We start from the raw sequence: 13,745 nt of genomic DNA on the forward strand, positions 1-13,745 counted from the left end.
TCACTGACAATCCATGAGACACATCTGAATGATTAGTTTAATGATTTATAGGCAAATATTCATTTTTCAAAAGAGTTGAAGTATCATGTTACTGTTTTTGCCAATCAATTTCTATTAAAGCAATGGAAAAAGAGCTGACTCAAAAAATATTGAACTGATTAGAGAATCAGATAAAATCTTCTGTTTCACATTAACAAATAGATTTAGAGAACACACATCATTGTGAGAGAGAACTATTTCTACATTCTTCTGATGAAGAAGCATAAGATTAAAAATCCTCACCTTCTGACTGAATCTTCTGCTTTAACTTCCTTTTGATTTCATCTTCTTCCATTCTCTGTAGTTTCTCTTCTTCATATTTCTCCTCTGTTTCATCGCCTGACCTCTGTTCTCCTGAGTTTCTTTCATGTACATCTGAAGTGAATATGGTTCAGTCTTCCATGTTCTCAATATAATCCCAGTAGTTCTGGGATCTGTCTTGTGTTTTCATGGTCTTTTAAAACCCATCACACAGTACCCCGCCTCCACAACGACTGATTAAGCTCTGAGATTCTGGGCTGTTGTTTATAAACTCTGTCTCTGGTCTTTTAACAGTGCCATCAGTGATAAACATTACTATGAAATGCTCTCTCTGAATAAAAAAGTTCTTCTCTGGGATCTTCTATTTCTGTTTTGTCTTCATCTGTCAGAGGACCAACAGGAACAATGAGGAGGAAAACATGAACCCAGGATCTACAGAGACACACAGTGATGAGTCTGACGTGCATCACTTCCTCTCCTCTGAGAGAGCTGACTGAGAGCTGGAAGCTCCACCCAGACCTGATCTTGACGCACCATGAATCCTCTCCTCTTTCTTCACACACTCTTCACTGCCCTCTCTCTGATGTGAAGATTTTATAGTTTTTCCACATAAAAGTTTGGACACAGAGAGTTTAAATGTTGGATCACTTCCACACAGAACTAGGAAGTTCAGCTTCTGTTTTCCAGAGAAATTTGCTGTCACTGAAAAACATATTAAAAACATTAGACTTCCTTAAACAACAACCACATTTTTAGAATATGAAAATGTTAGCTTCCAATAGTTTCATCAACTTACTGTTGGAGCGAATCCACTCTCTTATATCAACTGTAAAAAAAATAATAATAATTCTGACAGTGTACAAATATTCATACTGTATACTTTCATATAAACGTTTTTTGTTGTTGTTCGTTTTATTTGCTAAGCATTTTTTTTTTTTTTTGGTCCAAAAGCATTAAAGCTTTTCCCTGTTCCTCAATTCATTCTTGTTCCAACAAGAACATATACAACATATTATTTATTTATTTATTCACCAGAAATAAGAACAATTCAAAATATAGCTATAATTTAATGAACTTACCGTTAGGGTGTTCTTCACTTTGACTTCGTCGCCTTAGCCTCTCTGAAAATAACATCACCCATATAGTATCAGATGTGATGAATATGACATGATTGAAGCATCACAATGATCATGACTGACTGGATTTATTGAATGTGTACAGAATATATGGAGGTTTTATATAAAGTTAAACATGAAAGACAGAATATTGGGTTACACTTTAGAATAATGGTCTGTCATATTAGGTAACTATGTAGGAAACAATGCAGGACAAGTGAATATTACTATATTAACACCTCACTAATATGAAAACAAGATTAACCGAGCAGTAATTTATAATGAATTTAGAACTGTGATAGTTCATTATTACTGAATGAGATTAGATATATTAAGAACTATGACCAAAAAGAATTACTAATTAATTATGCATCTTTAGAGAAACCTCAAATTTATATTTAATATTAACCAAATACCTATTTTTTATAATTGGTCATAGTTCAGAGTCCTTAATGAAACTACTCTCACTGAGCAATGACTGATTACCTAATAAGGAAATTAAAAAGTGCTAAATTCATAATCCTAAAATCAATAATATTTACTGATTAGTTTAACAAATTAAAATTAGTTAATGTTAGTAAATGATGTGATAATGTAGTGCTACTCCCTGTCCTGCATTATTTTCTGTATAGTTTGTTACCTACAGTATTAATCACATACCATTATTTAACACATTTCAGCTTTGACATTAAAAGTCAGTAACCTTTGGTAGATAGAATATATACTTGAAAATCAAATAGGAATATTAACATGTGCATCATCAATTTATTTTTAATTTCTTTGTGTAAAAATTACCAAACTAAACAACACTAGGTGAACCTTTAAAATCAGACACATTTGAATAATCAAACTGGTATATGAACACATTCTTCATAGCAGCTGGTAGCAAGTGTAGAAGACTTACTGCTGTCTTCTTCATGCAGAGATGAGACCTGCTGTGTCTCTTCAACTACACCATGACTACCAGCTAAAAAAGACTTACTGTCCACTTGATTCAGTGATGAGCTCTTTTGTGTCTCCTTAAACCAACTACGAGATTCTGTAGATATTTCTTTAATATATTCATTATCAAATTTATGTTCAGTGCTGCATGTGAGTTGTGTTGATATTTCTTTAGTTATTTTTTTTTTAGATTTATTTTTAGATTTGTGTTTAGCAATGCGTAACATGTCTCTATTCTTCTGACTAAAATCACTGAGCTGCAGCACCAGTATGATCACATGAGGCTCTGAAGGAGACAACTTGGACACGTATTGTGCTATTTCTTTAAGACTGAGTGTTGCATTGAGCAGCTGAGTTGTGTTGAAGACTGTGATGTCTCTCCTCTCCACTTTTTCCGTGAATGTCTCCACATCAGGTTGTGGTGTTATCTTTCCAAACACATTTTTATTGAAGATTAAGTTTCCCACTCTGTTGTTTTCTGTCACGTTGTTCCCCACCAGGACAATCCTCAGATCACTCACTGAAACACACAATACATACATACACCATGTTGTCAAAAGGAGTTTTGCCATTTTCATTACATAATATTGACTCAAACAAACAACAGTTTTTGACAGTAAAAATCTTTGAATTAACATGCAAACATGAAGTCTGTTTTAATTATTTATGGTTTACAATATGTATTCTGTTTCACATAAAATGCAAGTTATTAATTAATATGAATACTATGTTTTTATCAATCATAGTTTATTTTGTTTTACTTACTGTTGGGACGATTACCAGGTGGGCTTTGGTCTCTCTTGCTTTCTATAAATTAAAATAAATAAATAAACAAAAAAAAAATCAACAGTTAGTAATATCTGCATTATTATCCTTACTGACTAGAACAAGTTAAGCCAAAGGACAATGCACACATTACAAAGCCATTTTTATTTCTAATTCAATGTTAAAGCTTCAATCTACTTGAACTCAAATAAAGATGCAATATTGAATAAATGAATAGTTTTAAGACAGCAAAGCAAATATTACAGATTTTACAGTTTGGCATTCATTAATAATTTAAAATGTAATACTTTAAAGGATTAGTTCACTTTCAAATGAAAATCTCCTGATAATTTACTCACCCCCATGTCATCCAAGATGTTTACCTCTTTCTTTCTTCAGTCGAAAAGAAATTAAGGTTTTTGATGAAAACATTTGAGAATTTTTTCTTCTTATAGTGGACTTCAACGGCTACCAAATGGTTGAAGTTCAAAATTACAGTTTCAGTGCAGCTTCATAGGGCTCTACACGACACCAGACGAGGAATAATGGTCTTATCTAGCGAAACGATTGGTCATCTTCTAAAAAAAAAAAAAAACGTATGCTTTATAAACAAAAATGTTCACCTTGCACTGCTCTGACTTCACATCCATGACTTCAGGTAATACGTAATTATGTTGAAAAGGTAAACCTGTGACTAGGGCTGGGAGATATGGGCAAAAAAAATCATATCTCTGTATTTTTGGCCGATTTGTGATATCCGATATATGCCTCTGTATTTTCGTTTTTGTATTTGGATTTAAAAAAAATCTGTATTTAATATCTATTTATTTCACTTACCGCCCAAATTTGTCCAACAAAACAATACATATTAAAGGCTATGAAAACAAATAAAGTTAATGTAACCATGTAAGCCTTTATATTATGTGCAAAAAAGTGTTAAAATCACATTTCATTCTAAAATTGTAACATTACAATCTAATTGTCTCATAGCCTTTAATATGTATTGTTTTGTTGGAAAAATTTGGGCGGTAAGTGAAATAAATAGATATTAAATACAGATTTTTTTTAAATCCAAATACAAAAAGAAAATGCAGAGAGGCATATATCGGATATCACAAATCGGCCAAAAATACAGAGATATGATTTTTTTTGCCCATATCTCCCAGCCCTAGTCACAGGTGACCTTTTCAACATAATTACGTATTACCTGAAGTCATGGATGTGAAGTCAGAGCAGTGCAAGGTGAACATTTTTGTTTATAAAGCATACGTTTTTTTTTTTTTTTTTTAGAAGATGACCAATCGTTTCATTTAGATAAGACCATTATTCCTCGCCTGGTGTCGTGTAAGGCTCTATGAAGCTGCACTGAGCTGTAATTTTGAACTTCAACCATTTGGTATCGTTGAAGTCCACTATAAGAAGAAAAAAATTCTCAAATGTTTTTCATCAAAAACCTTAATTTCTTTTCGACTGAAGAAAGAAAGAGGTAAACATCTTGGATGACATGGGGGTGAGTAAATTATCAGGAGATTTTCATTTGGAAGTGAACTAATCCTTTAAGACCTTTGTATCAAGATGTTAATGAAGATCAGATCCCCTCTGTATTTCTAGATTGTAATTGAGACACTGGTAGATCAAGTACGACTATAGATAGAAACAGCCAAGTATTTTTATGTCTGAACAATGGAACTTCCTGTGGTCAGTCAAGTCAAGTCAAGTCAAGTCACCTTTATTTATAAAGCGCTTTAAACAAAAAAGATTGTGTCAAAGCAACTGAACAACATTAATTAGGAAAACAGTGTGTCAATAATGCAAAATGACAGTTAAAGGCAGTTCATCATTGTCAGAATGATTGCTGATCTCTGCCCACCCCTGTGTTAATAAAAAGAAGAAAAAAACACACTGACTCATGGTCTAGTCTCTTAGTCTCAGAGAGCAAGGAGATACAGAATTGAAGTCAAGTCAATCTAAAGTGTAAATTTAACTTAATATACAAATACAAACTGCTTCAGTAACAATAAATGTGAGGATCACAAAAAAACAAAAACAAAAAAAAACCTTTCAGTAGTTTGAATTCAACAAAGCAGCTCAACACGACTGTCAGTGAATTAATGATTTCAAGATAAAGACAAACTACTTAAGACTGTATATTGCACCAAAAGTAATTTGAAAGGGATCATTAAATAAGATATATGTACAACTGAGTTCACAAGTATACATGCACCTTGCAGAATCTGCAAAGTGTTAATTTAAAAAGAAAATAAGAGAGATAAAATTTGCATTTTGTATTGACTGCATACTTCTGGTTCTGAAAAAGCTATTTCACATATTTCAAGTTACAGCAGGCCACGTTTCTCTTGAGCCCACTGAGTTTGAACAGAGTTTTTTTTTTTTTTTTTTTTTTTTGCCCCTTTGAGTTGTCATGTTGGGGGTAAAAAAATAATAAATAAAAAAATATTGGTGAAATTGTATATCAACCTATGATGACTGCTGATCCAAAAAAGTTGAATATTAAAAATAATACCTGAACATCAGTTCACAAATTAAATATACATGAAATATGTTGTGCATAGTATTGTTAATTGTTATTATTTTTAAAACACTAACTTGAGATTTACTCTTGGTTTTAACAAATATAACATTTATTACATTCTGTGTGTGTGTGTGTGTGTATATATATATATATATATATATATATATATAATGTAATGTAATTAATGCTCCATTTGTTAAAACCAAGAGTAAATCTCAAGTAAACATTCATCACTTATACCTACTTCGGCTTAAACAAACACAAAACCCTCGGTGAACTGAGGCAGATCGTCTGTACGCTCAGGAACACTGTAGTTTATAAAGTTCATCATTCGTTGTTTAAAGGGTTGCAGTATTGGTGCTTTAGGTTTAAGTTGACGACTTGTTCACGGTTGTTTTGTAGGCCATAAAGCATAGACTTGCTTTGTAATGTTAAATGTTAAAATTAACTAACGGTAACAATCGTTTATACTAGCAACACTTTAATAAGACAGGGTCTTTCAATAAAACACATTAATTTGTTATAATTTGATACTCACGCAGATGTTGTGCCATTTCTGCCTCCATGTTTCAAAATCAAACGATAAATATGGCTGAGGAGAAAAACATCGAGGAGACAAATACATGCGCTTATCAGTAGCAAACATTCGGGCGTTTACTGACCGTTGAAAAGACGTCCCTCCGACATGTCCCGTCATGGTTGAAAAATAGTTCCAAAATGAAAGTTAAACGGAGGTCTTTGACGTCATCTGGCCGTGAATTCCACGTCTTTTCTGCACGTCCCTGGACATCTAAATGCGTCGTCTTCTGGATGTTTAAATGTGTTGCTGCATAGTTTAAGTGTATATATACCTGCATATAAAATAATCACACACCCACTGTGTAACATCGTGAAAGGCAATCAATTATGTCTTGAGGTTTAACACATCTTGACAAAGGTTCAAAATCGGTCCAGTCAGACCTGAACGTCCATAAAACGTTTTAATCAGGTGTACATCACAAACAAGAACACATTATTTCTGGACATAAGCAAAAAAAGAAGCATGTTCTAATTAAGCACATTTTATTGTTTTTGAACAGTTTAGCATCTGTTAAGCAAACTAAAATACAAATTAGCCTACAAAATACTGAATTATTATATAAAGGGATAGTTCATCCAAAAATGAAAATTCTGTCATTTACTCACCCTCATGTTACATAACCTGTATACATTTCTACGTTCTGACAATATTGTTTTCACGTTTGCTTTACTGGGTCAATGACAAATAAAAATATACAAGATGCTACAAATCTAGTTAAAAAATTAGTTTTTCAATGCAATCTTTGTATCCATTTTGGATTTCTGAAAGAAGTTTACAGGCCTACCATTTTCAGTATTTTTATTTTTTATTATTAATGTTTTTAATATATAATAATATAAATCAATATTATTTATTTAATTGCATTTATTTTTAAATACTTTGATCATAATTATTTAAAAATAATATTAATAATTAATGTGGCATAACCACCTTGCAGGAGCCATTGTTGTCATGTGACAAGAAAATCATAAAACATAGAAGACCCTCATCATAAAATATGTTTGAAATCATTGCTATTTATAAAATCAAAGTGGTGTAAACAATTTTAAACTATATAAAACCGACATGAATTCAAATATTACATTTCTGAGAATGTGTTAAAAGATGGTTTCTTTTTATCATTAATTTTGTCATTGACTTACACAGTTGTCTAATAAACACAAAGATATTTGGAAGAATGTTTGTAACCAAGCAGATCTCACAACCTATTATATTAACTACCATTGTAGGAAAAATGATTATGATAGTTAAGAAGGTGAGATCTGCTTGGTTACAAACATTCTTCCAGATATCTTTGTGTTCATCAGAACTTAGAAAGGTATACAGGTTTGAAACATGAGGATGAGAAAAATTATGACTATTTTCATTTTTGGGTGAACTATCCCTTAAACACATTACAGTTGTTTGGCTAATTTTTTTGGTAACCACCACCCCCAGTTCTTCCTGGAGCGTGCTTCAGGTGTTCTGCCATCGCTGGATCCATTTCAGAGTCTCCACCTCTTCACAGCATCTGAGGGAAGAGAATACATTTCTTTTTTAAATAAATAAAATGAAACATTTGAGGTAAATGACATGTACTTATTTTCAAAATATCTTTTATGGTCTACAGCTAAAAAAATAAAAATAAAAAAATAAAAAACATGGAACAAGATGAATGAATGATGAATGAAACATTTGAAAAAGGTCATCAACATGCATTACATTTTATTTTATTGTATAAAAGATGTTCTGCTTTAAATGGGTGTTAGATCAGTTTGGGGAAAACAGCATTTGTCCCCTCATTCTTCAATACCACTGTGGTGCCCTTGAGAAAGACCCTTAACCAGGAGTGTAACTGAGAGAAAGACCCTTAACTGGGTGTGTAACTGTGAGAAAGTGAACAGGACATTTCTGATAAAGACAGGTGGGCCGTGATGTCCCCTGAATAGATAAAGCGTACCAATAAAAATTACATCAATATACAAGGAGCAAGGCTACATTAATAACTTTGACTGTATCATTAAACATACTTTATACATATCGATACATCTCCCTCCTCGATTCCTTCTCTCCTCGTGGTTGTTCAATGTTCCAGAAGAACGCATTAACACTATCTCGCGAGATAATCTGAGAAATCCAGCACAAACAACCACTGAGTTACGAACAAATAAGTGTTATTTTCATCCCCTTTTAGTTTTATAGAGTGTCACATAACACACATCACATGCAGCACAGTTTGGTAGTGTTGTATTTTTTTATCTTCTGGATACCCAAAACATTTAATTTACCTCTCTACCATCCCCAAAAGTCAGTCCCAGTTCGCAGTAAGGACTCTACAAGCAGATATTCAGAAGGAATTTACAGTTCACACATTTGATTCAGATTTCTTATGTTTAGGGATTGGCCAGAAGATTGAACATTACTCCTTGAATTATTTAATCCAACAGTAGATATGTGAGTTCACAATTAAAAGGCATCACAGAATGACTTTTTTTTCTTTTAAACAGACTTTTCAGTTTCCCAGATTTTTGTCTCTGAAAATAATAATAATGAAAAAATAAAAAAATAAGATTTGTTTTATCATTTCATTTATGCTTATGGTATCTCACCAGAAGAAAATCTGTTCAATTGTGGAAAACCAAAACTAAACCTGACAAAACAAGTCAATTATGTTTGGCTCTCTAATGAATATGAGAATTTCACATAAGTCTACACCAGTTCTTTTTTAAATCTTCATTCTCCTTTTTCAGATTTTTCACTTCTTCACTTTTCTCATCTCTGAAGTGCTGATAGAGTTTTTCCAGTAATTCCTGTTGTTTCTGACGGTCTTCAAGCATCTTTTGGAGCTGCTGAACATGCTGCTCTATTCTCTCTCTGAAATAATTAAATTCTTCTGCTTGTTTTCTGGCTTCATCCTCATGTTTCTTCTTTATGAATTTTATTTCCTATTCGTGTTTCTGTTTCATTTCATCTCTCTCCTGCTCTTCTCTTTCTTTTCTCTCTCTTTCTCTTCTCTTGATCTCTTCTTCTTGCCCTTGTTTCAGATCATCAATCGTTTTCTTCCATATCTTTCTCTCTTCTTTTTGTCTCTCATCTTCTCGTTTTTTTCTTTCCCCTTTTTTTTTCTTCTCGTTTTCTTTCTCCTTTTTTTCTTTTTTCCCCTTTCTTTCCCAGCTTTTTTTTCTTTCCCTCCCCTCTTTTTCCTCCTCTCCCTCTCCCCCTGTTCGTCCTTTTTTTTCTTTTTTCCCCCCCCTTCTTCCTTTTTTTTCTCTCTTTCAAATCTCGCTCTCATTTTCTCCATTTCTTCTTGTTTTTCTCTCAGTTGTTCCTCATGTTTCTCTTTTCTCTTTCTTTCCTCTTCCTCTCGTCCTCTTATCTGTCGTTTCTTGTCATCCTCCCATTCTCTCTGCTGTCGTTTAATTTCCTCTTGAGTCTCTTTTCTGTCTTTCAGCCTCTTTATTTTTCTTTCCCATTCCTGTCTGTCTTTGTCTTCTTGTTCATTCCCCCTTTTCATTCCCTCCTCCCCTCCCCCATTATTCTCCCTTCTCCATTCCCTTTAAGTCTGTTATAACACGTTCTTGTTCATTTCTCATCTTTTCTTGATCTCGTCTGTATTTTTCTTCTCTCTTTCTGTCTTCTTCTTCTCTTTCTTTTTGCTGTTTTTCATACTGTGATCTCTGATTTTCAAACTCTCTCTTCATTTCTTTAATTTTGTTATTTATTCTTTGCTGTTTTTCTCCTTCTGATCGTTCCTGGTTTTCCTTCTCTCTTTTCTTCTTTTCTGTTTTTTCTTTCTCTTCAAACTCTTTTCTGAGTTGTTCCTCTTTTTCTCTGAACTGATTCTCCATCTTCATTCTCTCTTCATCTGCTCTTTGTTTTTCTTCCTCAAGTCTCTGCATCATGTCTCTCATGTTCTTCTTTGTTCTTCAATTCTTCTCTTTGTGTCTGAATCTCTCTTTCTCTCTCTTTCAGTATTTCCTCCATTCTCTTCTTAATGGACATCTCTGCCTCCTCAAACATGCTGTTAGTGAAGTATCGACCCTGATTACTGTTCTTCACCTCTTCTATCATGTTTAACAGCTGAATCACTTGAGTTTTGTCTTGATTTTCATTGTTATTGAAAGCCAGGAATCTGTTTCCACAATCTCTGATCAGTTTCTTGACCTCAGCATTTTTTCCTCTCTCCACATATTTTTCTATAGATTCACCCTCAAGATCGTCTCCTCTAGTGAATAGAACGATGCTGAACTGAGCAGCTTTATGACCAAACATCTTCTTTATCGGATCCACAGTGTCTGCTTCTTCTTTGGTGAATCTTGTCACACTCAACACAATGACAAACACGTGAGGTCCAGGAGGACGAGAGAAACACATTTCACTATTTCATCCACTGCTTGTTCATTTGAGAGTTTTTGTGTCAAAGAGTCCTGGAGTATCAACCACAGCTACTGATCGACCATCAACTTCACCAACTCCCTTCTTACAGTCAGTCGTCACTGAATCTGTGCTTGCTTGACTCTCAAACTCCTCTCTTCCCAGAATAGTGTTTCCTGTTGCACTCTTTCCATTTCCTGTCTTCCCGATCAGCACAATCCTCAAACTCTCCTGATCATCTGAACATTCAGCACCTGAAAGTAATGCATGTATACATGTGTTCATATCATGTAGTTATAGGCACAAGCTTCACATTCAAATGTTAAACTTGGAGCTTAAAGGGATAGTCACTCAAAAATAAAAAGTTGCTCTTAATTTACTCACCCTCAGGCCATCCAAAATCTAGGTACATTTTTTTTTCTCTTTAGTACAACAGTAAATGTTTTTAGGTGAAACCATTGTCCACGGTGAGTTATAAACTGCACATTTTTTTATGAATCACCACTTCGTGTCATGCCCCCATCACCACCTCAGGTGTGCATTACAGGTGCTGGTCATATAATTAGAATATCATCAAAAAGTTGATTTATTTCACTAATTCCGTTCAAAAAGTGTACCTTGTATATTATATTCATTCATTACACACAGACTGATATATTTCAAATGTTTATTTCTTTTAATTTTGATGATTATAACTGACAACTAAGGGAAATCCCAAATTCAGTATCTCAGGAAAATTAGAATATTACTTAAGAACAATACAAAGAAAGGATTTTTAGAAATCTTGGCCAACTGAAAAGTATAAAAATGAAAAGTATGAGCATGTACAGCACTCAATACTTAGTTGGGGCTCCTTTGCCTGAATTACTGCAGCAATGCGGCGTGGCATGGAGTCGATCAGTCTGTGGCACTGCTCAGGTGTTACGAGAGCCCAGGTTTCTCTGATAGTGGCTTTCAGCTCTTCTGAATTCTTGGGTCTGGCATATCGCATCTTCCTCTTCACAATACCCCATAGATTTTCTATGGGGTCAAGGTCAGGTGAGTTTGCTGGCCAATTAAGAACAGGGATATCATGGTCCTTAAACCAGGTACTAGTAGCTTTGGCACTGTGTGCAGGGGCCAAGTCTTGTTGGAAAATGAAATCTGCATCTCCATAAAGTTGGTCAGCAGCAGGGAAGCATGAAGTGCTCTAAGACTTCCTGGTATACGGCTGCATTGACCTTGGACCTCCAGAAAACACAGTCGACCAACACCAGCAGATGACATGGCACCCCCAAACCATCACTGACTGTGGAAACTTTACACTGGACCTCAAGCAACGTGGATTATGTGCCTCTCCTCTCTTCCTCCATACTCTGGGACCCTGATTTCCAAAGGAAATGCAAAATTTACTTTCATCAGAGAACATAACTTTGGACCACTTAGCAGCAGTCCAGTCCTTTTTGTCTTTAGACCAGTCGAGACGCTTTCTGACGCTGTCTGTTGTTCAGGAGTGGCTTGACACAAGAATGCGACAGCTAAAACCCCATGTCTTGCATACGTCTGTGTAGTGGTTCTTGAAGCACACTGACTCCAGCTTCACCAGTCCACTCTTTGTAGAAAACTTTTTTTTCTACCACATCTTTTCCTTCCCAGCTTCGCCTCTCTATTAATGTGCTTGGTTACAGGGGCTCATGAACAGCCAGCCTCTCTTTGCAATGACCTTTTGTGTCTTGCCCACTCCTTGTGCAAGGTAATCAATGGTGGTCTTTGGACAACTGTCAAGTCAGCAGTCTTCCCCATGATTGTGTAGCCTACAGAGAACTAGCTTGAGAGACCATTTAAAGGCTTTGCAGGTGTTTTGAGTTAATTAGCTATTATTGATTGGGGGTGTGGCACCAGGTGTCTTCAATATTGAACCTTTTCACAATATTCTAACTTTCTGAGATACTGGTGGGATTTTCCTTAGTTGTCAGTTATAAACATCAAAATTAAAGAAATAAACATTTGAAATATATCAGTCTGTGTGTGTAATGAATGAATATAATATACAAGTTTCACTTTTTGAATGGAATTAGTGAAATAAATCAACTTTTTGATGATATTATAATTATATGACCAACACCTGTAAATATTTAAGTCCTTACATTAAAGTTCACACAAACTCTTTTCTCCGCTGTGGCTGTCAGTCATTTGTTCAGCCTTTAAATCCTGGTCACGTTCGGTTACAACAGTCAGCTGAATAAAGCTCTCTCCAAGATCATTCTGTGTTCCCATTATTAAACTTGATTTGTAAATACATGTCTATGAATTTGCATAAAGGACTTTATCTTCTTGCCGGAGTTTAATGTTGTTCTATCACTTGCTACCAGGTATCTGTGAGAACAAAACATGGGCATAGAAAAGACTATAAATTGTTGCACAGTAACTGAAATTTAAAGCTGTTAAAAGAAAGGCCCAATAATGCTTATATACAGGTCCTTCTCAAAAAAAGGAAATTATATATAGTGATGAAAGTTAGTATTTTCCATAATGTAATGATAAAAATTAAGCTTTCATATATTTTAGATTCATTGCACCAACTGAAATATTTCCAGGTTTTTATTGTTTTAATACTGATGATTTTGGCATACAGCTCTTGAAAACCCAAAATTCCTATCTCAAAAAATTAGCATATCATGAAAAGGTTCTCTAAACCGAGCTATTAACCTAATCATCTGAATCAACAGGTAACTCTAAACACCTGCAAAAGATTCCTGAGGCTTTTTAAAACTCAGCCTGGTTCATTACTCAAAACCGCAATCATGGGTAAGACTGCCGACCTGACTGCTGGCCATCATTGACACCCTCAAGCGAGAGGGTAATACACAGAAAGAAATTTCTGACCGAATAGGCTGTTCCCCAGGTGCTGTATCAAAGGCACCTCAGTGGGAAGTCTGTGGGAAGAGGAAAAAGTGTGGCAAGCGCTGCACAACGAGAAGAGAGGGTGACCCAGGACCCCTGGGGAAGATTGTGAAGGACCGATTCAGACCTTGGGGGACCTCTTGGAAGCAGTGGACTGAGTCTGGGTAGAAACATCAGAACCACCGTGCACAGGCGTGTGCTTTTGAACCAGAAACAGCAGAAAGCGCCCTGACCTGGAGCTACAGAGAAGCAACACTGGAAGCAATACGTAACT

At 34.8% G+C, this 13,745-nt stretch overlaps 1 long non-coding RNA gene and 2 pseudogenes across 1 annotated transcript; all 3 read right to left on the reverse strand.

Moving 5' to 3' along the window:
• Positions 1-13,745, reverse strand: part of LOC122135809 — a 68,500-nt pseudogene that overhangs the window by 6,850 nt on the left and 47,905 nt on the right.
• On the reverse strand, positions 2,584-4,029 carry LOC109052644. Its single transcript, XR_006153701.1, has 3 exons — positions 3,482-4,029; positions 3,123-3,164; positions 2,584-2,877 (listed from the first exon to the last, which is right to left on the reverse strand). It is a non-coding gene; the product is annotated as an uncharacterized LOC109052644 (long non-coding RNA).
• Positions 10,010-11,126, reverse strand: LOC122135841 (annotated as a pseudogene).

The sequence above is a fragment of the Cyprinus carpio genome, chromosome A3, assembly GCF_018340385.1.
Source record: "Cyprinus carpio isolate SPL01 chromosome A3, ASM1834038v1, whole genome shotgun sequence".
In the NCBI taxonomy this organism is placed as follows: domain Eukaryota; kingdom Metazoa; phylum Chordata; class Actinopteri; order Cypriniformes; family Cyprinidae; genus Cyprinus; species Cyprinus carpio.